The sequence below is a fragment of the Ovis aries genome, chromosome 6, assembly GCF_016772045.2.
Source record: "Ovis aries strain OAR_USU_Benz2616 breed Rambouillet chromosome 6, ARS-UI_Ramb_v3.0, whole genome shotgun sequence".
Classification (NCBI taxonomy): domain Eukaryota; kingdom Metazoa; phylum Chordata; class Mammalia; order Artiodactyla; family Bovidae; genus Ovis; species Ovis aries.
The window spans coordinates 114,007,670-114,016,003 of NC_056059.1; the positions used below are offsets into that span (position 1 = coordinate 114,007,670).

The window sequence follows — 8,334 nt, forward strand, 5'->3', positions numbered from 1 at the left end:
AGGAGAGAGGACAGATTTTTGAAGAGGAATCAGCAAGTATAAAGGCCCACGTGAGTGACACTGTAGCTGAGCCTTGAGCAAGGAGGAGCCAGCTGTGCAAACATCTGGGGAGAGAGGGTTCTGTGAAGAGGAATCAGCAAGTGTTAAGGTCCGAGGCTAGAGTCACCCAAGTCTTCTATGACTTTTATTAAAACAAATAATCTGAAGGCAAGGGGGCACTTCTATTAAGGAAACAGTAAACAAGATGCTTTCATTCTCTCACCTGTAATCTTCCCCCGCCACCTCAAAATCATACTTGGTCCTAGTTCTTTCCTACTCAGCTTAAATACCTCTTCCACCAAAGAAGACTTCTGGTTCTACTAGTTCATGGTTTATAAAAACGTGTCTGTGGCAAAACGAGAAAAAAGTCAGTAAACCCTGTGTGTGTGTGTATGTGTGTGTGTGTACAAAGTTGCCAACCATGTTCCCTCTCTTCTGAGACTCTCTGAGATTTATTGTTACTACAGTCATCCCTCTGTTCAGCCACGGTTGGTTCCAGGACACTTTTGATACCCAAACTGGAGGATACTCAAGTTCCTTATACAAAATGGCACAGTATTTGCATATAACCCGTGCATATTCCCCTCCTCCATACTTTAAATCATCTCTAGATTACCTATAATCCTTAATGCAATGTAGTTACTACAGTGTAAATGTTATGTAAATTGTTGTGGCAAATTCAAATCTTGCTTTATGAAACTTTTTGGAATTTCCCCCCCCCCCAATATTTTTGACCCATGGTTGGTTAAATCTGTAGAGGCAGACCCACGGATACAGAGGGCCGACTGTACTTTTATTTTTTACTGTTAACAAGTCCTTTTCACTAAATACTGAGCATGTCGTTGTTGTTCAGTTGCTGAGTCATGTCCAATTCTGCGACCCCATGGACTGCAGCATGCCAGGCTCCCCTGTCCTCCACTATCTCCCAGAGTATGCTCAGATTCATGTCCACTGAGTCGATGATAATCAGTATAGATGACAACAAAGTTAACAGTGTGGCAAAAATTAAAAGCTGACCACTCTTTGCCAATCCCTTATATTGGTAGGGAATTTCAGAGGTCTGTGAAATCCCAGGTCTGGGGACACCTAAAAACTAGACTCCATTATTTGCCCCTTCTTTGCACCCAAGTCATCCTGGATTTCCCACACCCTTTCATCCTCTCCCTCTTTCCAGAGTTTGATTTCCAAGAGGGCAGAGCCACCCAGGGTTGGCCTCCAGCCAGACCCAGAATAGGTGCTCAGAAGATACTGGCTGAATGCACTGTGATTCACGTTGACACACTCAACTGAAATAAAAGGGGGAGCAAGCTGATGAAGGGAGGGAGCTGTGTAAAGGAGCAGACAGACCCCAGACCTTAGAGCCAGATGCCTGGGTTCAAATCCTGTAAGAGAGTGCAGTTCAGGGGAGCCAGAAAACCTCACCTAGTCAGGAACAGTAAAAGTGAGAGTTGCTCAGCCGTGTCTGACTCTTTGCGACCCCATGGATTATACAGTCCATGGAACTCTCCAGGCCAGAATACTGGAGTGGGTAGCCTTTCCCTTCTCCAGGGGATCTTCCCAACCCAGGGATCAAACCCAGCTCTCCCACATTGCTGGTGGATTGGTTACCAGCTGAGCCACCAAGAAAGCCCAAGAACCTGGAGTGGGTAACCCATCCCTTCTTCAGCGGATCTTCCCAATCCAGGAAACGCAACCGGGGTCTCCTGCATTGCAGGCAGACTCTTTACCAACTGAGCTATCAGGGAAGCCAGAGGTTTAGGTGGAATCCTTTACTTTCTCAGAGCCTCAGGTGGAGGGATGATCATGCCTTAATCCAGCATTCTTCTCAAGAGCACACACAGGTGCACAGAGAAGGACTTGGCAGAGACTGTGCAGGTATCAATAGCTCATGGTCGTTTCTCCAGCACCTGCAGCTCATAGTGTCCAGTTTTCCCCATCTCAGCCCGCAGGTCAGCTTCTCCCCCACCAGGAGCTGCTTCGGGAAACTGCCTTTGCAAGTTCTGAACAGCAAAGCTCAGAGCCCGGCACCCAATAGGCGCTCAACAAATCCAACATGGCACCATAACGTCTAGGCAGGTCACCCTCCCTCCGAAGTTAAGCAGGTAACCTCTCAGGCTCCTTCCTGTCTGGTGCCTTTTTTCAGGACAGGTCTAGGAATCACATTTAGGAAAAGTAGGTGGGTGTGAAGAGACTCTGCTTCAAAGGTTAGTGCCTATTTTTGGTTCCCACTTCCGAATCTTCCAGAATTTATTTTTGCCTCCTTAATAAAAAGAGCCCTGTCGCATTTCCTTAGCTTGTCTTCTGGATTTTTTCTTTTTTTTAAACCGGTATTTTAAACCGCCCACTGCAGCCATCCCAGGACGCGGCGAGGAGGTGGGGAAGAGCGGGCGGTGCACAGACAGGTGGAGCGTGTGCCCGCGAAGGCGGGGACCCGGGCGGCGGCGGCCCGGGGGCGGGGAGGGGCGGTGACGGAGTTCGGGAGCCCCACGCGCCCCTGCACCCGGCGGCGGGGGAGGGGGTGTGCATCTCCGCCCCGACGCCCCGTACACCGGGGGTGGTGGTGGTGGGGCTCCCGCCTGCAGGCCTCCAACGCCCTCCCCGCCTGCGACCCCAGCACCCACCCGCGGCCGCATCGCTCGCACCAAGAGCAGGCCTCCCTGGCGTGCGCGCGCGCGCCCCCGGAGGCGCCCCGGAGTCGGCCGGAGGGGCGGGGCCGGGGCGGGGCGGCGGCGCTGATGTAATCCCGGCGCCTGGGCGGAAGGATATGGAGCGCGGCCGGCTGGCGGGGCGCTGAGGCCGGTTGCCGGGTAACGGAGCGGAGCGGCCGCGGTGCACCGCCCCCCCCCGCCCTCCGCCGAGTGGCGCCGCTGCCGCCGCCGCCGCCGCCGCCGCCACCGCCGCCGCCGCTTTACGTCAGGCGCCCGCCCCGGCCCGCCCGGCGCTCGGCAGCCGCTCGGAGCCCGCGGAGCGAGGAGGCGCCCCCGCCGCGGCCGCCGCGCCGCCCGGCCGCTCGCTCGGCAGGTACCGCGGGCTGGGCCGGGGCTGGGCCGGGGCTGGGCCGGGGCGGGCGGGGCCAGGCCCCCAGCGTGCGGTGCGCTCCGGGCGCGGGACCCCGGCGCCTGGGGGGGCGCGGGCGGCGGCGGCGCGCGGGCCGGACGATGAGTGCGCACAATGGGCCGCGCTGGGAGCGGCTCTCCGGGGAGGCGAGGCGGGGCGCGCGGGGCCCCGAGGGCCGGGCCGGGCCGCCGGGGTGGGCGCTCGCGGCGGCGCTGGCCCCCTCCCGTCCTGCATTGTCCTTTACGGGCTCCCCGCCGACCCCGGGGAAGGGAAGCGGCCGGCGGGGGCGGGCGGGCGCGCGGGCCTGTGGCTCTCTGCGCGTGCGGGGCGGGCCCTGCGGCGCCAGGTCCGGCGAAGGTTATGCGGCCGCGCGCGCGCGCGCTCCGGAGGGCCGGAGCCGGCCTCCTGCGCTGGCCGCCAGCGCGAGCGTACCCCCCGGCGCCACCGAGGAGCGGGGTGGTCGCCGGGGAGAGATGCCTGCGCCCCGGGAACCCCGGCGCCCGGAGCAGCGGGATGGTCACCGGAGAGATAGATGCCTGAGCCTCGGGACGGAGCGGGGCGGCGCGCGCTTGTACTCGGGCCTGCCCCGGCTCCTGGGGCAGACCACCAAAATCGTGGCAGAACCCGGGTTTTCGATTTCTCTACTTGGCCGCCTTTCAGTTTTTGTCCTCTAGAGACAAGCTCAGGAAAGCCAACCTAGCAAAAAAAAAAAAAAAACTGTAGGAGATTTAGCGGGTTGGGGGGACAGAACTAAATATGGTTTCTGCTCATCACTTGCGAGTGGATGCTTGGATGTTAGCCCGTGCGTGTGTGCTGTGCTCAGCCGTGTGTCCGACTCTTTGCGACCCCCCCCCCCCCGTGGACTGTAGCCCTCCAGGCTCCTCTGTCCATGGGGTTTTTGCAGGCGAGAATGCTGGGGTGGCGTTGACATGCCCTCCTCCAGGAGATCTTCCCGACCCAGGGATCGAACCCGGGTCTCCCGCATTGCAGGGCGATTCTTTACCGACTGAGCCACCAGCGAATCCCCCTGGATGTCTAGGATACTTGGATATTTGATACTCCGTCCAGGTTCCTAAGAGGGAGGTTTACGTGTCTGGGTCTTTGCTTCTTAAAACAAAACAAAACAAAACAGTGGTAGAAGATCGGTGTAGAGTTAGTTGGGTGCAAGCAGTTTTGATAATAGGTAATGTCCTGGGTAAAACTAACTATACAGTCAAATCCTAGAGCTAGCTAGGTGCCAGAGCATCTTGACCATTTCATAAGCCTGAATCCGACATGGGGAGTTCTCCCACTTTGCAGCCTGAAGGTCACATATTCTTCCATCGGTTATTTTGGGTTAATCCATTCATAAGTGGTTTTTAGGTTCTTGATGACATTTCTTTGTGACAGAAATGATTCCTGAAATTGTGTCTTTACATACCTATATGTGTGCGTAGGAATACACTATTGGGGTTTCCCTGGTGGCTCAGTGGTAAAGAATCTGCCTGCAATGCAGGAGATCTGGTTTGATCCCCTGGGTTGGGAAGATCCCCTGGAGAAGGTAATGGCTACCCACTCCAGTATTCTTGCCTGGAGAATCCCGTGGACAAGAGGAGCATGGAGGGCTACAGTCCTTGAGGTCCCCAAGAGTTGGACCCGATTGAACGACTAACATTTATACTTACATGTAAGCTTCTTGCAATGAATACTTATTGTGTTCTATATTCAGTTACTGTACTTGCTAAATAATTAATTTTTAGTAATTCAAAAAATATTTACTGTTTCAGTTTGGGCACATGTAAGTTTTTACATAAGCCTGTGTCATCTAGTTTGGCCACTGAAACATTGAAGGAAGTAGAAAATATTACTCTTAAATATTTAACATTGCAGAAGATGGAAGTAGAGGTACAGGTGCCTTGTTTTTCAGGAAAAGTACAGGTCTTTACTGTGAGGCTAACACAAGGCAAATCTGTAACTATTTTAAGGATAATTAGCTTATTTGCTACACAAGTTGCAACCATTTAAGAAAAGTAAATGGAATTTTAGCAACTCTTTCAAAGATGTCAAAGATCACTCTGTGCTTTATTTTGCAGTAGCAGTTTGGGAAGCAGTAAGATTGTTTTTATTTTGCTTTGTGTGGAGCATTGCGGAGCCTAGGTTCTCCCTGTTGTAGCAGCATTTGACTTGGAGCAGTTAATGGCCCTCTGAGCCAGTTTTCTCATCTGTAAAATGGGGAGAGTAATGATACCTGTTTCACAGGATGGTTGGAATGATTAGGTGAGGGGAGATGTGAAGTCGTGTCAAGATTCAGTCCCGTTTAAAATATTAGCTAGTGCTAATGTGTCAAAGCTTCCCATTCCTCTCCTGGCTTACAGCTTTCTTAGGCTCCTCCCCGACCCTTCCTACCTGCACTTTGCCCGGCTGTCAGGCCATCTTTCCTAAACACAGATTGGATCTTGTCAGTCTCTGGCTCAGAAAGCTTCTAAGCCTGCCTGTTGTGTGGAGACCGGAATCCAGAGCCGGCAGCATCGCGTTTAAGGCCCCCTGCAGTCTGGCCCCAGCCGCTCTGAACCTCACCTGTCGTCCTGGTTCCCTTCTCACACTGCCCCGCGAGAGGGCTCTCGGTTCTCGGATCAGCCTAGCTGCTTCATCCCTTTTGTAATCTTTTTCTCCAGTTGGAATGCCCTGTCTCACTTCCACCCACTCCACTTTTTTAAAAGTCCACATCTGATTTTAGGTCCTCTCTGGAGCCCTTTGGAAACCCTATCAAAGTGAATTATTCATTTCTGCAGTCACAGTCCTCTATTTTTACTTTCATTATTGCCTGTATCACGCGTTGTGCTTGTTAAACTCTGGCTGTGGTGACCATGTCATTGTTTTATCCCCAACATGAAAATGTGTAAATGTTTGCTGAATGAAGCCAAAGTCTGTAATCCACCTTATGAAGAATATTATTATTATAAAGTATTTTAATAACAAATATCAGTACCAACCACAGCACTGGGAATCTGGGAATGAGGTTTTAGGATGTTGAAGATACTGAGCATATTTCTTTTCAATTATTTTTGATCTCTCATAAAACACCAAGTGGTATTTTTATACAAAAATAACAACCACGTCTGCCCTGTGTGTTGAAAGTTTCAGGGTTCACAAAGCCAGCACTGCTGACTGAAGTCAGTCTCTTGGGAGAGGGGATTGGAGCACACGTTTTAAAACATTCCTTACCTTTGAAATATAATTACATTCCCAGCAGATTACCAGCTTTTTGTTTAAAACTTTTTTGGTGGGTTTATTTTTTGGAGATTTTTATACTCATAAAAAGTAAACTGCTTTTGAGGGTGCCTGTTTAGAGTCTGTCAGGTCCGGATTTGGAAGACTCAGGTTTGTGTCTCGGCTCATCCCTCACCCCTGGGTCACCGTGGGCAAGTTAGCTAAATCTCTCTTGAACTTCTGTTTCTTTATTTTGTGAGAAGTCTGTGCTATTTTTGCTTTTCGGTGTCACTTAAAGTGGCTGCTCTTTGTGTACTGTGTGGCCTCGTTCAGATAAAAGGTAAGAAGGATTGCATAACTTCTCAGAACGTCCGTCCTCCTCGTCCCCCGGGCTGGAAACTTTCTTGAGTCTGCTTTTTCTCGACGAGATTTTTACCGAGTCTGCCTCCGTGTGTCTTTTCCATCAGCCTCTTTTTGTTTGTTTCCTTCCCCCAGCAGTCCCTCTGTCCCTGCCCTCCCTGGCTCTTGTCTGTCCTTGCGGAGGTTGTTCCTGTAGGTAGGCCTGCTGACTGGCCTCCCTTTCCTGAGTCCTCCTGTGTTCTGTTAGCAGAATTATTCAATGTGTAAAATCAGGTCATAGCACACCTGCCCGCCCCCCCCCCCCCGCCCCAGGTGTGTAGCAGAGGTTCTCAACATCTCCCTCCACTCCATCACACCTGAGGGGTATGACCTAGTTCTGTTGGTAGGCTTACTCCCACAAAGATTTTCACCTCGGAGGCATCACCACCTGGCCAGCTGAGAATTAGTGTTAAAGGGTTAGGAAATCATTGAGACCTATGCCATCTGGCATCACTGTAACTTTAAGCTTCATCTCTCACCACCTGGTATTTCGACACTTAGACCTCTGGCCACTTCCATGGTTATTTGGAATGGCTTTCACTTTACTCTGGAATGGTTTTTTTTGCCTTTTTTTTTTCTTCTTAGCAGAATCCTTAATACTGAAGGCTTGACTTCAGTGCTGCTGCGTCTATGAAAGAAGCTTCCTCTGACTTTCAGAATCAACTCCTCAGTATCCGCCCACACGGTGCTTGAGGCTGCCCCCACTCAGCTGCTTTTCCTTTCTGACTTTAGTTTATTCGTTCCGTGGATCATAAACTCCTTAAGGGGAGAGAGGAGGTTCTTGGCCTCCCTCTAGCGTGTCGTACGGCGTCTCACATGCTTCTTACCGGTGTACCTGCTGGGCTGAGTGAACTCGCGCAGTCTCCGTTCTCTGACCTAGGCAGAAGGGGAGTAGGGTTGGGATGGCTGTGTGTGCGAGCTTCATGAGTCCACGGGACACTCAGAGCAGGGCCCAGCGCGCAGCCAGTGCTCGGGGGGTGGCAGCCTCCACCTGTTAATCGCGGCAGGTGTAGGGACCACTAGTGGTTGGGCAGGTATGTCGACTGAGTGTATGCGTTGGTTGCTGTAATAGTGTTCCCAGATTTATTTCTGGCTCCTGTGTAAAGGAAAAATAATCATCTGGTCTCCCCACCTTCACTCTTCCATTGGTTTTGGGAATAAGCGAAAAAGTGAGTGTTGGGTTGGAGGGAGCTTTTGCACAGAATTACTCTGAAGACCAAGTAAGTCTTTCTGTAAGTGAGCTTAAGAAAGTGGAAAAGGGATTGCCATGTTTTTTCCTCTGTTGTTTTTTAGTAGAGCACGTGTTTTTGTTGTAGTCTGGTAGTAGAATCTTACATCTATGTTTCTGCTTTCCTTTCTGGCTGCGCGGGGTCTGGTTGCAGCGCGTGCGGGCCGCTCTGGTCGCAGTGCCCAGGCGCATCACCGCGGGGGCTCCTCCGGCTGTGGAGCGTGGGCTTGAGGACTGCGGCTTCGGCCTGTGGAGCGCCTGGGTTTATCTGCCCCTCAGTGTGCGGACTCTTCGCAGACCAGGGGTTGAACCCACGGCCCCTGCGCTGACGGGCAGCTTCTTAACCACTGAGCCAGAGGGCCACCCTCATGCAGTATCTGTCATCACAGCTGTTTCTGACATCATCTCCGAAGCTCCTTCCT

General features: G+C 52.3%; 1 protein-coding gene across 4 annotated transcripts in view; it reads left to right on the forward strand.

Annotated features, from left to right (window-relative positions):
- Positions 1-2,944: 2,944 nt before the first annotated feature.
- Positions 2,945-8,334, forward strand: part of KIAA0232 (KIAA0232 ortholog) — an 83,022-nt gene continuing 77,632 nt past the window's right edge. For all 4 annotated transcript variants that reach the window (XM_027971226.3, XM_027971228.3, XM_015096653.4 and 1 more), the window contains exon 1: positions 2,945-3,060. The gene's annotated coding sequence lies outside the window, so the exon portion shown is untranslated. The remainder of the gene's footprint in view (positions 3,061-8,334) is intronic.